Here is a 19,769-nt window from a genome sequence, read left to right as displayed (position 1 = left end):
TTTTGCGGGTTTTTCTTGAATAATTCCAGAACTACTGCCTCTAGCGAAAGCGTATCCCTGTACAAAATTCAACTTTATTAAATCTCCGACAGAAAGGTACTGTTCAGTTTTTCTGTAGGACAAATAACATGTGTCCGGGAAGTAAGGTCGAATTTGAATTGCACGCCATTTTGTCATACGACGATTGGCAACCGTGGTTTTTTCACGTTTGTTATGTGCTATCCTTCGCATTAGTAGCCTGATAGCTTTTCTGTGGTGAGTATTGCTGTTTGACGCTTAATTTCGCCAAGGAGCAGAAGACAACTGAGCAACGTATCTAAGTGATAAAAAGTTATTACAAAAACAGTGAAAGTCCAACGGGAACCTTTCGTGAATTGCGTGTGACACTGTGACGTAGTGCTGCTCATACCGAATTATCAGTTCGAAATTTAATCCGGTAGTTTCGGACCACGTGTTCTGTTTCAAACGTTAAGTAAAGCAGACGACCGCGTTCTGTTCGAACACAAGAAAACATTGCTGGCGACGTGACAAAGTGACCGTTAGGCCCAGAAAAATCTGTTCGCCGACTAGCTCAACAATTCAATTTACCACCAAGTTCGCTGTATGAAATTTTTCCGAAAGTCTGAAAATGCAGGCATACAAGAATCAACTTACACAAGAGTTGTAGCCTGCAGATCATGGAAAGAGACATCGATTTGCTCAATGTGTCTTGGGTCAACAACTGGACAGCCAGAACTTCACAAAAACAGTTAATTCCCTCAGATGAGGCGCACTTCCACCTCAGTGGGTACGTCAATAAGCAGAACTGCAGAATATGGGGTGACGAAAATCCACGAGTGACTGTGGAAGATGAGATTGCATCCACAACGCACAATTGTGTTGTGTGGGTTCTGGGCAGGGGGCGTGATCGGCCCATAATTTTTTTTGAAAATGATGGAACTGTCACCTTTTGCACAGAAACCAGACTGTGGATGTAAGTCTCGATGAACATCAAAGGGAAGCACTGGTTGGGAAAGGACCTAGATGGGGTTGTAACGTATCCCCAATGTCATTCACTCCATCCATTAAGCGGGGGGAAAGGAAACCGGGAGAAATTGGGAAAGGAAGTTAACTTTGGGGAAAAGAAATGCGGAATTTAAATTAGAATAAATTCTTTTGGCCTTCAACATAAAAACTTTAAAGTTTGTTGATGACTCTGTAATTTTATCTGAAACAACCGACTGGCAGGAAGAGTAGTTAAACGGAATGGATAGTGTCTTTAAATGAGGTTATAAGATGAACATCAGAAAAGTTAAATTAGCATTTTTATGGGGGATACTTTGTTATATTGCAGAATGTCATGGTTCTAAACACAACAAATTTGCCTATGTTTGACAACTGCTTTCTAATGTTTTGCGTGTTTATTGTCGTGTGGTTCGTTCAATTTACTCTAATACTGTGCTAATACTATGTGCATGGGAAAACGAATTTGCCTAGAGAACATTCCCAGGTCTGATTTTTTACGATTTTAAACCGTCGTTAACGGCTAAGTAACTTTAAGATTGATTTAGAAGTCCATTTGACGAAGAAGCCCCATCTAAAGCAACAAATTATAAATGATACAGCGAATGTAAAATAATCGCTTATTCCATAGTGATGCATTTCGTGAAAGACGCTGATGAAGTGCTCTTTGTGATGAAAATACTACCACCGATCGAGCAAAGCTTGAATAAGATCAACTGACATCGTATGAATTTATTCGGGTAGCATCGAGTATGGATATGAGTCGAATCCAAAGCACCAACAGTTAGACAGGAGAAAACTTTGTTGTCAGTGGATCAAGAACTACAACACATTGACTGGGGCAAAAACAAAAAAAAAGGCTTTGTAAAACTTCCAAGGCGGAAATTCAAATTTGGTTTGGAATACCGTTACTGACTACAAATTTTGGATTTATTGCTACGATCCTCATAAGAAAGGTCAATTGGCCCAATGCGTATTTCGAACAGAACCTATCCTACAAAACTCTGACGAATTTGCAGTGCTGGTAAGATTTTTTTCCCTAAAACGTGCCATATTATCACTACAGCGATAGAAAACAGACGTACCGTTACTGACTACTGGTACAGAAATGCATCTTTATTTTTGAAAAACGCACTGAAAAACTCCAAATAGAAAAAATAATTTAACATCACAACAACGCATCGTCGGATATAGAAAAACTAACAACTGTGTCCCATAAATGGGGTGAATTGAAACAAAGGGCTGAATAGAAACGAAACTTCCAAAGAAGTTATATGCTATCGTATCGGAAGATAAATAGAATATCATTGAAAGATTTGTTTGCGTAGGTTAGTAGTGAACCAATGTAACTGGGAAATTATGAATTTCAAAGTTGGTGGCACTATTAGTTGATGTTTTGTTCACGCTATGACGGACATCGGATGTGGTGCTGAATTTCGTGACTTAGAACTTTATTTGTGAGTACCAATCTCAACCGAAATTCCGTTTCATTGAACAAAAGCTCAGTTTCAAAGTACTCTTAAATCTTACTTGTGCTTCGACTAATTGAAAATGGGGTGTTGTGTTTTTGTAATTCCTAGGGTGAAAATAAACAGCAATAATCAATGTTTCTTCAGAAGCAGACCAAGATTTTGAAGGCAATGACGAACGGCCAGGTACCGTTCGTTCTCCGCCCATTATTAAACATCCAATTTCAGAACGCTGTAGAAAGAAAGCCATTGCTCAAAACGACGTCAGATTTGAACCAAAAATTATTGACGCAGGGGGAAACGTCATGGAATAAAAATTACACCAGTAGATGGGACTGTAAGTGTCTTAACGTAAATGGGGTCGGGACCAAATGACAGACGAATCTCAATACCGCACCCATGATTTGAATTGCACATTATACCATCCGTGCTGCTCAATCTACGTGACTACACACCTTCGGCAGGTAACAACTGTGGCAGAGTTCGTTGCGAAAACCCACCAAGTCAAGGTAGAGGCACATGGGATAGGAAACATCGATTTTTAACTGTCACCAGGCCAAGTCGAAATGACACAGGTTTTTAAATTGTCACGGGGCCAAAACCCGCATAAAAACCAAAATGACGTCGGTTTCTAAGTGTCGAGAGAATGGCGCAAGACATGTTCAGTATGGTGCCCACAGTTTTCTGCCACAAGTTGAAAAGATGAAAGACTGTGTGTTACGATAGATCGGAGTGTCTCGGGGGTCACGATCGTAATCGGAGAACCGAACACAGAATTTTTAGATAACCCCGCGGCAAGACGTCACACGGATTAAGATCAGGTGACCGGTACGGCTAGGCTGTACAGAAATGACGGCTGATAATTCTAGCGTTTTCCAAACCCCTCTGCAGCAGCCACTTCACTGGCTGTGCAATGTGCGAGGGAGCGCCATCTTGCATAAAAATGATCCTATACACACATACACGCTGTTGAAGGGTTGGAATGACTTTGGTGCGGCAAAGACTCTCATAGCGTTTGCCAATGACGTTTCCCGGGCCGATGTCTTAGAAAAACTACGACCTTACGACAAACGAAGGCGTCAACCCACACCGCACAGCCACCTTTGCAGAATGAGGTGGTACGTGTTGATGGGAGCGCGGATTTTCTGTTGCCCATGTTCTGAAATTCTACATCTACAGCTACATCTACATCTACATTTATACTCCGCAAGCCACCCAACGGTGTGTGGCGGAGGGCACTTTACGTGCCACTGTCATTACCTCCCTTTTCTGTTCCAGTCGTGTATGGTTCGCGGGAAGAACGACTGCCGGAAAGCCTCCATGCGCGCTCGAATCTCTCTAATTTTACATTCGTGATCTCCTCGGGAGGTATAAGTAGGGGGAAGCAATATATTCGATACCTCATCCAGAAACGCACCCTCTCGAAACCTGGCGAGCAAGCTACACCGCGATGCAGAGCGCCCCTCTTGCAGAGTCTACCATTTGAGTTTGCTAAACATCTCCGTAACGCTATCACGCTTACCAAATAACCCTGTGACGAAACGCGCCACTCTTCTTTGGATCTTCTCTATCTCCTCCGTCAACCCGATCTGGTACGGATCCCACACTGATGAGCAATACTCAAGTATAGGTCGAACGACTGTTTTGTAAGCCACCTCCTTTGTTGATGGACTACATTTTCTAAGCACTCTCCCAATGAATCTCAACCTGGCACCCGCCTTACCAACAATTAATTTTATGTGATCATTCCACTTCAAATCGTTCTGCACGCATACTACCAAATATTTTACAGAAGTAACTGCTATCAGTGTTTGTTCCGCTATCATATAATCATACAATAAAGGATCCTTCTTTCTATGTATTCTCAATACATTACATTTATCTATGTTAAGCGTCAGTTGCCACTCCCTGCACCAAATGCCTATCCGCTGCAGATCTTCCTGCATTTCGCTACAATTTTCTAATGCTGCAACTTCTCTGTATACTACAGCATCATCCGCGAAAAGCCCCAAGGAACTTCCGACACTATCTATTAGGTCATTTACCTATACTGTGAAAAGCAATGGTCCCGTAACACTCCCCTGTTGCACGCCAGTGTATTGACATGTCCTTGGAGATGCAAATGGGCTTCTTCTGCCCATATAATGTTGAAAGACCCGTCATTCACCATTCAGTGCTCGTATTTCATATTTCTAATCCTAGCATTCTAGTATTCGGTAAAATAATAATTCAGGCAATATTAATAATTTCTGTGGGTTGCCTGATTTATTTGACAATTTTTTACAGTTTGTCTCACACTGATCTGTGAGAGGATCTTGGCGCTAGAAATTTTCTTTATTTATGGGCGAGGGCAGCAGTCTTCCTAGCTACCATGATGGCTCCCCGTTTCCTATTCTTTTTCCGATCGCCAGAGTAGCACGTGGTGTCATTTGAACGTTCAGTAGTGGCCAAGGTTTCTCCTGTTCTCAGTTCCCCAACCTGGCTTACCAACCTTGTAACTGCTATTTCTGCTCGATTTTAACGTCGCGAGGTCGCCTCCCTGTGAAATTCCGGCCCTATGATTGGCCAGTTCAGGGGCGCGCCCGATTTTCGCTGGCGGGCGCCAACCGCCCTCCGTGGATGGGTGGTGGACAAAGGGGCAGTAGTCTGTTCTAGTGTGACCGCGCCGGGGACCGGAGGTGCCGCTTCCAGGAGATGAAGTTCGGTAAGCAGGAGCGCCGACGTGCACTGTAGATTCGGGCCCTGCGGCCCAGAGGGAACCTTCCTTATAGGTCACTGTGAATAGTTTCGCGCCTTGTTTATTCCTTTAGTGCTGGAGGCTACCTAGCGATTCACGCACAGTAGCATCTTTCTCAGTCTTTGGCTGATTGATGGTAGTGGTCGTTACATGCCTGCAATCCCTTTTTAGGAAATTGGACCCTATTTGATAATACGGCGATCGTTACTAATATTCCTTTTCTCCTGCTACCGTGGCTTGTTATGAACGTACGGTGGGGCAGGCTGCTGAACTCGAATCTTTCTTCCTCCACCCCCATTTAGTTGTATTATTGTTCAATTTTCAACTGTTTAATAATTGAGTGCTTTAATCTTACATTCTTTCTCTCTCCTTACGTGAAATCACCCGTTGTGTCACAGAATAATGCAGAACTATAACGGTTGCTATAAGGTCGTGCAGGTCTCGCGTCATTAACGATAGGATAAAGATTCAGTATCGAGCGCCTGGAACGACCATTGCAAGCATGGCACCGATGACAGTAATAACCATTTTCAATTATTCCCTAGTGATAAACTGGGAAGTGTTCATTGCTCAGTGTGAGTACGTGAGCACTAAATCCACTTGATGTGGTGGAAGTAGTAGCCTCTGTTTTACCTTGCTGGTTTAGACAAAATATCAAAAATCACAGCCCCTACAGCATGGAATAGTAATCTGAAAATAACGAGCCATTGCTGTTAGTAGTCCATGGACATTCATTGCCCACTTAGATACAAGTAAGTAATTCTTGTGCGAAAGTTTGTCTTGCTGGCAGGTCAGCATGAAGCAACTCCTGAAGGTGGGTAATTTTGTATGGACAGCAATGCAGGAGGTATCATAGGATTTTATGCACTGTGCTTGCAGGCACGTGCAACGTTCAGGTAATTCCTTGTTCAGTACCTGTTTCCAAAGCACTGACCGATCGCTCCTGCAATGCTGTGACGACATCTTCGACTGATGCAAAAAAAAAAAAAAAAAGCCCAGTGGAACCGACCGGCCGCCGTGTCATCCTCAGCCCTTAGGCGTCACCAGACGCAGATGTGGAGGAGCGTGTGGTCAGCACACTGCAATCCCGGCTGTTGTCAGTTTACGTGACCGGAGACTCTACTTCTCACAAGGGAACCTCCCAATCGCACCACCCTCAGATTTAGTTATAAGTTGGCACAGTGGACAGGCCTTGAAAAACTGAACACAGATCAATCGAGAAAACAGGAAGAAGTTGTATGGAACTATGGAAAAAATAAGTAAAATATACAAACTGAGTAGTCCATGTGGAAGATAAGCAATATCAAGCACGGTGTCAGATCAGGTGCGCCGTGGTCCCGTGGTTAGCGTGAACAACTGTGGAACGAGAGGTTCAAGTCTTGCCTCGGGTGAAAATTTTACTTTATTTATTTTCGCAAAGTTATGATCTGTCAGTTCGTTCATTGACGTCTCTGTTCACTGTAATAAGTTTAGTGTCTGTGTTTTGCGACCGCACCGCAAAACCGTGCGATTAGTAGACGAAAGTACGTTCCTCTCCAATGGGAACCGAAAACATTTGATCGCAAGGTCATAGGTCAACCGATTCCTCCACAGGAAAACACGTGTGGTATATTCTATACGACACTGGTGACGGCATGTGCGTCACATGACAGGAATATGTTGTCGACCCACCTAACTTATACACTTGGCGAATGGGTAAAAAAATTCTTCTACCTTGCCCGATTTAGGTTTTCTTGTGGATGTGATAATAACTCCCAAAAAAGTGACGAAAACATAAGAGTTTGTCACATAAACTGCAACAAATGAATGCAACAGTTTCACAGTCACACAGTTTTCCCTGTGCTCTGTCAAAACATATGTTTTTAACGTTTTCCAAGTTTTTCCGTGTGTAGACCGTCAAATTCTGCATATGTCCAAGCAAATCTGAACATGTCCTGGAATTTTCGAGAGCGAAGTTGATTGTGTGAGTGCCTGAACTTTGATAATTGACACACGTCAATTGCTAGAAAATAAAAAAAGTTAAAATTGTTACTCAAGGGGAGACTCGAACCAAGGTCTTCTCGTCCCGCAGTTGCATACGCAAACCACGAGACCACGACGCTCCTCTGATTATATTGTCCAAGATGTGGCTTATGTTACACATCGACTACTCAATTTGTATATTTTGCTTATTTTTTTCATAGTTCGATAAAACTTCTTCCTGTTTTCTCGATTGATCTGTGTTCAGTTTCTCGAGGCCTATCCACTGTGCCAACTTATAACTAAATCTGAGGGGGGTGCGATGGGGAGGTTCCCTTGTCAGCCTCACAGGGGCTGAACGCAACCCGCATACCAAGAGCAATAGCGAGGCCCGGTCGGCAACCCACCTGAATGCTAGCCGAAGCCTGACTTCAGTGATCTGACGGGAACTCGTGTTGCCACTGCGGCGAGGCCGTTGGTCTTCGAGTAATGTCGGATCAGTTGTTTTCATCTCTCAGCTACACTATGCTTCAAAAGAATCAGTCATTTAGAATTTTGTAATCGTTTACTCCGCACCCTTAGCAAACGTCAACTAATGTGTTGTTTCATACACTCGATTGTCCGCAATCCTGTAGGGGTACTGTCGCACAGTCACCATTCTTGTGAAAGACGGAAAGCGGTCATTCACGGAGGCAGCCACGCCGGCCGGAGTGGTCGTGCGGTTCTAGGCGCTACAGTCTGGCGACCGCTCCGATCGCAGGTTCGAATCCTGCCTTGGGCATGGATGTGTGTGATGTCCTTAGGTTAGATAGGTTTAATTAGTTCTAAGTTCTAGGCGACTGATCACCTCAGAAGTTAAGTCGCATAGTGCTCAGAGCCATTTGAAGCCAGGCAGCCACGCTGGGTGTTTTGGATGCAAACACAGGAACTGCCGCATGGTGTGCGTCTGTTGGCATACATATTCTGTCACTTACAGCGCCATCTATTGGTCACATTTTCGTTAAATTTTACTTGTGCTTCGTGACGTTTCCTCCTGCGTCAGTTGTATGCTGTTCAAATCTGACAGTCATTCTGACCAACGCTTCTCTTTCTGCAGCGTTTTGAAACTGGAACTTCAATTATGGACACCCTATGTATGGAAACAGGAAGCAGTCATTTAGATTGCATACAGGTAAAGTTTATTATTTGGAAGGCAAAGATTATGTCGCTGGTTTCTTTGTAAAAAAAAAGAGACCGATTTAACACGTTTATTTAAATACACTACTGGCCATTAAAATTCCTACACCACGAAGATGACGTGCTACAGACGTGACATTTAACCGACAGGAAGAACATGCTGTGATATGCAAATGATTACCTTTTCAGAGCATTCTCACAAGGTTGGCGCCGGTGGCGACGCCTACAACGTGCTGAAATGAGGAAAGTTTCCAACCGATTTCTCATACACAAACAGCAGTTGATCGGAGTTGTCTGGTGAAACGTTGTTGTGATGCCTCGTGTAGGGAGGCGAACTGCGTGCCATCACGTTTCCAACTTTGATAAATGTTGGATTGTAGCCTATCGCGATTGCGGTTTATCGTATCGCGACATTGCTCCTCGCGTTGGTCGAGATCCAATGACTGTTAGCAGAATATGGAATCGGTGGGTTCAGGAGGGTAATACGGACGCCGTGCTGGATCCCAACGGCCTCGTATCACTAGCAGTCGAGATGACAGGCATCTTATCCGCATAGCTGTAACGGATCGTGCAGCCACGTCTCGATACCCGAGTCAACAGATGGGGACGTTTGCAAGACAACAACCATCTGCACGAACAGTTCGACGACGTTTGCAGCAGCATGGACTATCAGCTCGGAGACCACGGCTGCGATTACCCTTGACGCTGCATCACAGACAGCAGCGCCTGCGATGGTGTACTCAACGACGAACCTGGGTGCACGAATGGCAAAACGTCATTATTTCGGATGAAGGTTCTGTTTACAGCATCATAATGGTCGCATCCATGTTTGGCGACATCGCGGTGAACGCACATTGGAAGCGTGTATTCGTCATCGTCATACTGGCGTATCACCCGGCGTGATGGTACGGGGTGCCATTGGTTACACGTTCGGTCACCTCTTGTTCGCATTGACGGCACTTTGAACAGTGGACGTTACATTTCAGATGTGTTACGACCCGTGGCTCCATCCCTCATTCGATCCCTGCGAAACCCTACATTTCAGCAGGATAATGCACGACCGCATGTTGAAGGTCCTGTACGGGCCTCTCTGGATACAGAAAATGTTCGACTGCTGCCCTGTCCAGCACATTCTCCAGATCTCTCACCAATTGAAAACGTCTGGTCAATGGTGGCCGAGCAACTGTCTCGTCACAATACGCCAATCACTACTCTTGATGAACTGTGGTATCGTGTTGAAGCTGCATGGGCAGCTGTACCTGTACACGCCATCCAAGCTCTGTTTGACTCAATGGCCAGGCGTATCAAGGCCGTTATTACGGCCAGAGGTGGTTGTTCTGGGTACTGATTTCTCAGGACCTATGCACCCAAGTTGCGTGAAAATCTAATCACATGTCAGTTCTAGTATAATATATTTGTCCAATGAAGACCCCTTTATCATCTGCATTTCTTCTTGGTGTAGCAATTTTAATGGCCAGTAGTGTAGATGAGGAATCAGTTTGTACTCCAGGACATACTGTTCAAAAGTTCTTCTTACTTCCGGGGTGTGACTTGTAGATTAAAAGACATCTTTTTTAAACTTGATGTCGTTGACTTAATGAATTAACAAACAAACTAAGTTCATCAGTTTAATGTAGTGAGAAACATGGTATTTGTTTGAGAAACAGAATAAAAATAACCCAATTAATGGAATATTTTTAGCTTTTGTATTGATTAACATCGTTGATGAAATAGATAAATTTGGCTTCTTATTTTCCCGGATGGAAAAAAGATTATGAGTTTTTCCTTATTTTCTACATAGTCCAATAAATAGAAAAAAAATCGGATTAACGTGCTGTTTCTGTTCACCCCTCTCTGTGCAGTGAATGGAAACGCAAGATTTTTATTTTTATATGTTACAAAAGCGTGAGATATGCTTCAAATTTAATTATAAGTGTGAAGTTAGTCACTCCATGACCTATAGTTCCATATGATTTTTACTTCCATATTTGTTTTTAAACATATTGACTTTCTTCTTTTAAGTTGTTAACTGTTTCTATTCACCCAGTTTTAGGGTTTTTCGATGCCCAAAAGATAAGCACCGCAGACTTTCCACCATACCAGCCCTGATTCAGTAACTCCTGATCTTTTTTTTGTTTACAAAAATTAAAGATGAAATGCATGAAATCAGTTTTACGTCATCAGATGATTGGATAGCTGTATTGAAAACGTGTAACAAATATGTTCAACCTTAAAGAAGCAATATGCTTGGTCTGGAGTTTTGCCGCATTTGTCTTGTGACAGCCAGAGCGAGAGCACCAGCAGCAGCGAGTACTGTTTGTATAAAGCGTTTATTTTGCATTTTGTTTACGACCTTCCACTAAGGAAGGGATTCTATTTGTGTTTATCTGCTCTGCATAGTAACTAACAGTTCTTGATAAAACTTTACGTAGTTTTCGTGTTAGATTTCTTAGTGTTTTCTTGATCGTTTAGAACAGAAAGCGCCCTAAAACCGTCTTTTGTTTGTTTCGCGGCCGTTAGCCACTAGTCACTTGAATCAGCAGTTGTCTTGTGACAGCCAGAGCGAGAGCACCAGCAGCAGCGAGTACTGTTTGTATAAAGCGTTTTTGTACTTATTTGCTGCGCTTAGCTTTTAAATAGTTTTTCTGGGAAAACCTAGCGTAGTTTTCGCGTCTCGTATTTCAGTGAGTGTTTCTTGATTATCAGAGTAGCTCATCAGAAGATTATCTTGGGAATTTGTCACCGTATAGAGTAGGGTAAACATAGTCATGTGTAGGGACTGTGGTTGTTGTGAGCGGACGCAAGGAGAATTGGCCACTCTTCGGGGGCAGGTGGAGGCTTTGTCTGTTAGGCTCATCGAGCTCGAGGCGCAGGCGTCGGCTCGTAGTGGCGTTGGGGCAACTGTGGTGAGACCTATGCCTACTTCGGTGGCCTTGGAATCACATGGAACCCCTGATGTCGCTGCGTCTTCCGGCAGTGAGCATCTTACCGGTCAGCCATCACTCCAGGGTGAATGGCGGACAGTGGTGGGCTCGCGCGTGCCTGGCCGAAAGGCGAAGGTGGGATCTGGCCGCGTGGCAGCTGCCTTACCCCTTTCCAACAGGTACGGGGTGCTTCCTAGTGGTGATGACATCGTTTCCGAGCCACCACAGGATGCCTCGCCTGTTGGGCCAGTGGCCGATTCTCCGGCAAGGTCCCGACAGTCACAGAGGGCGGGCCTATTAGTTATAGGGAGCTCCAACGTTAGGCGGGTTATGGAGCCCCTCAGGAAAATAGCGGGTAGGTCGGGGAAGAATGCCAGTGTGCACTCGGTGTGCTTGCCGGGGGGTCTCGTCCGTAATGTGGAGGAGGCCCTTCCGGCAGCTATTGAACGCACTGGGTGTGACCGGCTGCAGATAGTAGCACATGTCGGAACGAATGACGCCTGCCGCTTGGGTTCTGAGGCCATCCTTGGTTCCTTCCGGCGGCTGGCTGATTTGGTGAAGACAACCAGCATCGCACGCGGAGTGCAAGCTGAGCTTAATATCTGCAGCATAGTGCCCAGAGTCGATCGCTGTCCTCTGGTTTGGAGCCGTGTGGAGGGTCTAAACCAGAGGCTCAGATGACTCTGCGACTATAATGGTTGCAAATTCATCGACCTCCGTTATTGGGTGGAGAACTGTAGGGCCCCCCTAGACAGGTCAGGCGTGCACTACACACCGGAAGCAGCTACTAGGGTAGCAGAGTACGTGTGGCGTGCACACGGGGGTTTTTTTAGGTTAGAGGGACCCCCCTTGGGCGAAACGATAAAATACCTGACGGCTTACCAGAGAGGACATTATCATCGTTGATAAGGAACGTCCGTCCTCAGAGACCAAAAACAGGAAAAGTTAACGTAATATTGGTAAACTGCAGGAGTATCCAGGGCAAGGTTCCTGAATTAGTATCTCTTATTGAAGGAAATAGTGCGCATATAGTATTAGGAACGGAAAGTTGGTTAAAACCGGAAGTGAACAGTAACGAAATCCTAGACACAGAATGGAATATATACCGCAAGGATAGGATAAACGCCAATGGTGGAGGAGTATTTATAGCAGTAAAGAATTCATTAATATCCAGTGAAGTTATTAGCGAATGCGAATGTGAAATAATCTGGGTTAAGTTAAGTATCAAAGGTGGGTCAGATATGATAGTCGGATGCTTCTATAGACCACCTGCATCAGCAACCGTAGTAGTTGAGCGCCTCAGAGAGAACCTGCAGAACGTCGTGAAGAAGTTTCGTGATCATACTATTGTAATAGGGGGAGACTTCAATCTACCAGGTATAGAATGGGATAGTCACACAATCAGAACTGGAGCCAGGGACAGAGACTCTTGTGACATTATCCTGACTGCCTTGTCCGAGAATTACTTCGAGCAGATAGTTAGAGAACCAACTCGTGAAGCTAACGTTTTAGACCTCATAGCAACAAATAGACCGGAACTTTTCGACTCCGTGAATGTAGAAGAGGGTATCAGTGATCATAAGTCAGTGGTTGCATCAATGACTACAAGTGTAATAAGAAATGCCAAGAAAGGAAGGAAAATATATTTGCTTAACAAGAGTGATAGGGCACAAATCGCAGAATATCTGAGTGACCACCATCAAACGTTCATTTCTGAGGAAGAGGATGTGGAACAAAAATGGAAAAAATTCAGAAACATCGTCCAGTACGCCTTAGATAAGTTCGTACCGACTAAGGTCCAAAGCGAGGGGAAAGATCCACCGTGGTATAACAATCATGTACGAAAGGTACTACGGAAACAAAGAAAGCTTCATCATAGGTTTAAGAGTAGTCGAATCATAGCTGATAAGGAAAAGCTGAACGAAGCGAAAAAGAGCGTAAAGAGAGCAATGAGAGAAGCATTCAACGAATTCGAACATAAAACATTGGCAAACAATCTAAACAAGAACCCTAAAAAGTTTTGGTCATATGTAAAATCGGTAAGCGGATCTAAATCCCCTATTCAGTCACTCGTTGACCACGATGGCACCGAAACAGAGGACGACCGAAGAAAGGCAGAAATACTGAATTCAGTGTTCCGAAACTGTTTCACTGCGGAAAATCGTAACACGGTCCCTGACTTCAGCCGTCGCACGGACGCCAAAATGGAAAATATTGAAATAAACGATATCGGAATTGAAAAACAACTGCTATCACTTAGTAGCGGAAAAGCATCCGGACCAGACGAGATAGCCTTAAGATTCTACAGTGATTATGCTAAAGAACTTGCCCCCTTTCTATCAGCAATTTATCGTAGATCGCTGGAAGAACGTAAAGTACCTAGTGACTGGAAGAAAGCGCAGGTCGTTCCCATTTTCAAGAAGGGTCGTAAATCAGATGCGAATAATTATAGGCCTATTTCGCTTACGTCAATCTGTTGTAGAATAATGGAACATGTTTTGTGTTCTCGTATTATGACGTTCTTAGATAATACAAATCTCCTTCATCATAACCAACATGGATTCCGCAAACAGAGATCATGTGAAACTCAGCTCGCCCTATTTGCCCAAGAAATTCACAGTGCCGTAGACACTGGCGAGCAGATTGATGCCGTATTCCTGGACTTCAGGAAGGCATTTGATACGGTTCCGCACTTACGTTTAGTGAAAAAAATACGAGCTTACGGAATATCGGACCAGGTTTGTGATTGGATTCAGGATTTCCTAGAAGAAAGAACACAACATGTCATTCTTAACGGTTCAAAATCTGCAGATGTAGAGGTAATTTCGGGAGTACCGCAGGGAAGCGTGATAGGACCTTTATTGTTTACAATATACATAAATGACTTAGTTGACAACATCGGTAGCTCCGTGAGGCTATTTGCAGATGACACGGTTGTCTACAAGAAAGTAGCAACATCAGAAGACTCGTACGTACTCCAGGAGGACCTGCAGAGGATTAATGCATGGTGCGACAGCTGGCAGCTTTCCCTAAACGTAGATAAATGTAATATAATGCGCATACATAGGGGCAGAAATCCATTCCAGTACGATTATGCCATAGGTGGTAAATCATTGGAAGCGGTAACGACCGTAAAATACTTAGGAGTTACTATCCGGAGCGATCTGAAGTGGAATGATCACATAAAACAAATAGTGGGAAAAGCAGGCGCCAGGTTGAGATTCATAGGAAGAATTCTAAGAAAATGTGACTCATCGACGAAAGAAGTAGCTTACAAAACGCTTGTTCGTCCGATTCTTGAGTATTGCTCATCAGTATGGGACCCTTACCAGGTTGGATTAATAGAAGAGATAGACATGATCCAGCGAAAAGCAGCGCGATTCGTCATGGGGACATTTAGTCAGCGCGAGAGCGTTACGGAGATGCTGAACAAGCTCCAGTGGCGGACACTTCAAGAAAGGCGTTACGCAATACGGAGAGGTTTATTATCGAAATTACGAGAGAGCACATTCCGGGAAGAGATGGGCAACATATTACTACCGCCCACATATATCTCGCGTAATGATCACAACGAAAAGATCCGAGAAATGAGAGCAAATACGGAGACTTACAAGCAGTCGTTCTTCCCATGCACAATTCGTGAATGGAACAGGGAAGGGGGGATCAGATAGTGGTACAATAAGTACCCTCCGCCACACACCGTAAGGTGGCTCGCGGAGTATAGATGTAGATGTAGATGTAGATGTAACGGCAAAAATGAAGCCAGGAATAAAGGTTACTACTTTCATCATTTTGTGGCGGGTGTCAGCGAGAAAAGTATGGTAAAAGTTTGACATTGTAAAGGACAGTCAAATGAAAACGAGACAAATGGAAGAAAGTAAGTAAAATGTTTATGTAGTCGCCATCCCTGTTAATATGAGGGTCGTTCAATAAGTAATGCCCCACATTTTCTTAAAACGCCATTAATATACGCAGACAAACGTCCTTATTGGTGCTTCACATCTGATATTTGTTCTGTGGGCCGGTGAAGTTCCGAACCGTTTTGGCAGATGGCAGGACCGTAGTACTGCGTCAAAACGGCGTCTATATACGACTCACGTTACAGGCATTTTAGTAGTGCTGCTATGGATGACTGATATTTCGGTTTTTTCGCGGTTATTGGTGAGAAATAAAAAAAAACCTATTGTAATGGAGACCATCCAAATACCGATGAAAACGGTTATTCAGAACTAAAATAACGGTATCAGTTTTAACCACTGGGTTTATCCCATAGCTAACACAACGGTGTCATCGCGAGAAACTCCAATCTCGTCGTTTTACAGTGCGATTCAAGCCCACCTTCTATGAAGACGTCTGCAGTGGGCTCATTCTGACATTTTCCCACGTGATGACCAAGGTTGGTGGCTGGTGGTAGATTGGCGGGGGGGGGGGGGGGGGGGGAGGGGGGAGGGGGAGGAGGAGGGGGGAAGAAGTGTGGGTGGAAGTGGGTGTCTCCTGGAAGAGCTCTTGCCACGCAAGTGACCGCACTTCGACGGCCAGCCGGCGTCATTAAAAACGGATTACCGTCGTGGCGACACGAAGTTGGCAACACTGTTTACGACAACTTGGGCGGGGAACAACCGCCGTCTTATCGCTCCTCAAGTTCTGATTGCGTGGGCGGACCGCGGAGGAGGGGAGGGTAGGGGGAGGAGGTAAACAAGTGTTGTGTGCTCTTGAGATACCTGCCGTTCTTAGACCTGGTGAGTGCCTGCAGGACAAAAGTGTACTTCGGTTAGTCAGCGGCTACAGGCGAAGGAGGCTGATTGCAGCTACCATTCCGCGCCCTATTCACAATTAAACTACGGCTAAAGACGAAAAAATGTAAGGTAGAGGGAGGTGGAATCTCCTGTGGCTCATGATGCAATTCATATTCCAAAACTGAAGATGTTCATGTTCTTTAGGATTCGGTACGGCAAAATGACGAGTTAAATCAACCCACACTACGCATAAGCAGAATGGAAGCGTAGTCTACGTCACCATCCAGTGCAGTTGTACTCATACCAGACCTAACGCCTACACAGCACACTTCCCGTAGCCCACTACCACACGCTTATAAGATACCGCCCGTCATTCAAAAAGTCCTTAATATCTACACTGAAGCGCCAGAGTAACTGATACAGAGATATGTAAACAGGCAGAATAGGGCGCTGCGGTCGGCAACGCTTATATAAGAAAACAAGTGTCTGGCGCAGTTGTTAGATCGGTTACTGCTGCTACAATGGCAGATTATCAAGATTTAAGTCAGTTTGTTATAGTCGGAGTACGAGCGATGGGACACAGCATCTCCGAGGTAGCGATGAAGTGGGGATTTTCCGTACGACCATTTCGCGAGTGTACCGTGGATATCACGAGTCCGGTAAAACATCAAATCTCGGATATTGCTGCGGCCGGAAAAAGCACCTGCAAGAACGGGACCAATGAAGACGGAACAGAATCGTTCAAAGTGACAGAAGTCCAACCCTTCAGCACATTGCTGCAGATTTCAATGCTGGGCCGTCAACAAGTGCCTGCGTGCGAGTCATTCAACGAAACATCATCGATATGGGCTTTCGTAGCCGAAGGCCCACTCGTGTACCGTTGATGACTGCAAGACACAGAGCATTACGGCTCGCCTGGGCTCGTCAGTACCGACATTAGACTGTTGATGACTGGAGTGGATGGACGTGTAAACGTATGGAGACAACCTCATGAATTCGTGGATCCTGCATGTCAGCAGGGGACTGTTCAAGCTGGTGGAGGCTCTGTAATGGTGTGGGGCGTGTGCAGTCGGATCACTCTGACAGGTGACACGTACGTAAGCGTCCTGTCTGATCACCTAGAACCATTCTCGTCCATTGTGCATTCTGACGAACTTGGACAATTTCAGCAGGAAAATGCGGCACCCCACACGTCCAGAATTGCTACAGAGTGGCTCCAGGAACACTGTTCTGAGTTTAAACACATCCGCTGCCCCCCAAACTCCCCAGACAAGAACATTATTGAGCGTATCTGGAATGCCTTGCAACGCTGTCTTCAGAAGAGATCTCCACCCCCTCGTACTTTGACGGATATATGGACAGCCCTGTAGGAGTCATGGTGTCAGTTCCCTCCATCACCACTTCCGACATTAGTGGAGCCCATGCCATGTCGTGCTGCGGCACTTCTTTCGAGGGCTCTACACGATATTAGGCTGGTGTACCAGCGTCTTTGTCTCTTCATTGTATATACAACATCGTCCCATTGGGTAACTTGTTCAGACAGTAATAAAATATGTACAGTGAATGACACATGACCCCCATGTACCCACAGTTAAAGCACTGACCGTTGTGTTTACATGCAAACTGTTACAGAAAGTGCTAGTAGTTGGTGTTTTGGTACATAAGCAATGAGTGTGAGAAAAGATTTTTCTTTTCTTTCTTTTCCTTTGGAAGTAAAACTGTGTGCCGGATCGAGGTCCCGAGTTCGAGTCTCTGTCCGGCACACAGTTTTAATCTGCGAGGAAGTTTCATCTAGATAATAGTCAAGCTCTATCAACGAGGCAGTACGAGATCACATTGTCCATGCTGTCCAGTTACACGTCGACACAGAGGGTGTGAGAATGTTCTCCGGGTATCTCACCAACTGAAAAAACGAGTTTCCGTCCCAGATTTGGCAGCTCTGCGTACAAAACTTCGTTCCTCGCCACCTAAAAATCTGATCGTGTATAATTCCCACTACTGCATACCCACAATATGTTATTTGTGGTGTACACAGCGTTATTGACTAGCAGTTTATATCCGGCTGATCCTGTATGGGTAGACAAACACCAAGCTTCCAGCAGTAGTAAAAGCGTGCCCGTCTATGGACTGTGATCGAAAGTACTTCAGTACGTGGAGTATCTGTTTGCGTGGGTAGAGAGACACATTTCGTGCTGGTTGCGTATCACGTCGGCCGACGGCGGAAACGAGAATCGTATTTCTGGGAACGTCCCTAATGGCAAACATTTTACTGTCCCGACTCTTTTTGCGCCGGCACTGTTAACAAACACACTCAGTCGCTTTTCTCGGAAAGAAAAGCGTTGCCCTTCCGAGTCCTGTACTCGCATAAGGTCAGCGGTAACATCTTCGTGGCCGTGTTTAAACAGAACTCCCGACATAGCGAGAAGCAGTGAAGGGAATCCGCTTTCCTAGTAGTTCCGTAAGACATCCAATAAAACCACAAACCACTCCCATTGCCCTTTCTCATTCATGCAAACGAGTCTGAATTACTCCAGAGGAAACCACCACCGTTAAAATGGTTTTTGCGTAAATGTTACGGAGGCGGATAAAAGGAGATTTCATCGTTTTGTGCAGCGAGAAAATTTCGCCGGCCGTTGGTGGCCGAGCGGTTCTAGGCGCTTCAGTCTGGAACCGCGCGACCGCTACGGTCGCAGGTTCGAATCCTGCCTCGGGCATGAATGTGTGTGATGTCCTTAGGTTGGTTAGGTTTAAGTAGTTCTAAGTTCTAGGGGACTGATGACCTGATATGTTAAGTCCCATAGTGCTCAGAGCCATTAGAACAATTTTGAGAAAATTTCGGAGATTGATACGTGATTATTTCTGAATATTCTAGTGGAAGGGATCCTTGTACTGCAGTCGCAGAATAATCGCATTTTCTTTTATTTCTTGCTCCCGTTCACCTCTGCATCGATATTGTACTGAAAAGTCTCGAAATCTGGCAAAATATCTGAAGGCATTCTTTCATATGTAAGTACACTAGCGGCAAGACACCATCACTACTTTCAGTGCGCGATAGCAATGGTAATGTTACCGATGACAATGTCCCTAAAGCGGGGTTGCTAGTCACGTCTTTCCGAAATTCCATCACCAAGGAAGGTGCAGTAAACATCTCGGATCAACAACAGTTACCAGCGTAAGTAATCTAGAGGTAGATACCCCCGGCGCAGCGAAGGAACTTAAGTCGCTTAATAAAGGCAAGTCTTCCGGTCAATATTGTATTCCAATTAGGTTCGGAGTATTCTGCCGAAATAGCACCATTCTGATCAGTCACATACAGCTGCTCTCTACACGAAACATCCATGCCTACAGACGGGAAAGTTACATATGTCATACTACTACACAAGGTAGGAAACGCAAGAATCCGCTGAATTACAGACCCATACCACTGACGTCGCTTTTCAGCAGGATTTTCGACTATATACTGTATTCGAACATTATGAATTACCCCTAAGAAAACAATCTATTGACACATTGCGCGGAATCTGAAAATATCATTCTTGTGGGTTACAATTAGCTCGTTATTCTCACGAAGTAATGAAAGCTATAGGCAGGGGATCCCAGAGTGATTCCACACTTCAAGGTTTCCTGAAAGCTTTTAGCATGGTTCCTCACAAGCGGACTGTAATCAGATTCCGTGCTTGTGGAGCATCGTCTCACTACAGCAATTGGATTCGTAATTTCCTGTTGTAGTTCGTAGGAACTAACGGGAAGTCATAGAGCAAAACAT

This window comes from Schistocerca piceifrons, chromosome 10 (assembly GCF_021461385.2).
Source record: "Schistocerca piceifrons isolate TAMUIC-IGC-003096 chromosome 10, iqSchPice1.1, whole genome shotgun sequence".
Lineage (NCBI taxonomy): Eukaryota > Metazoa > Arthropoda > Insecta > Orthoptera > Acrididae > Schistocerca > Schistocerca piceifrons.
The sequence above is the reverse complement of the archived record's forward strand: the minus strand, read 5'-3'. Positions refer to the sequence as shown.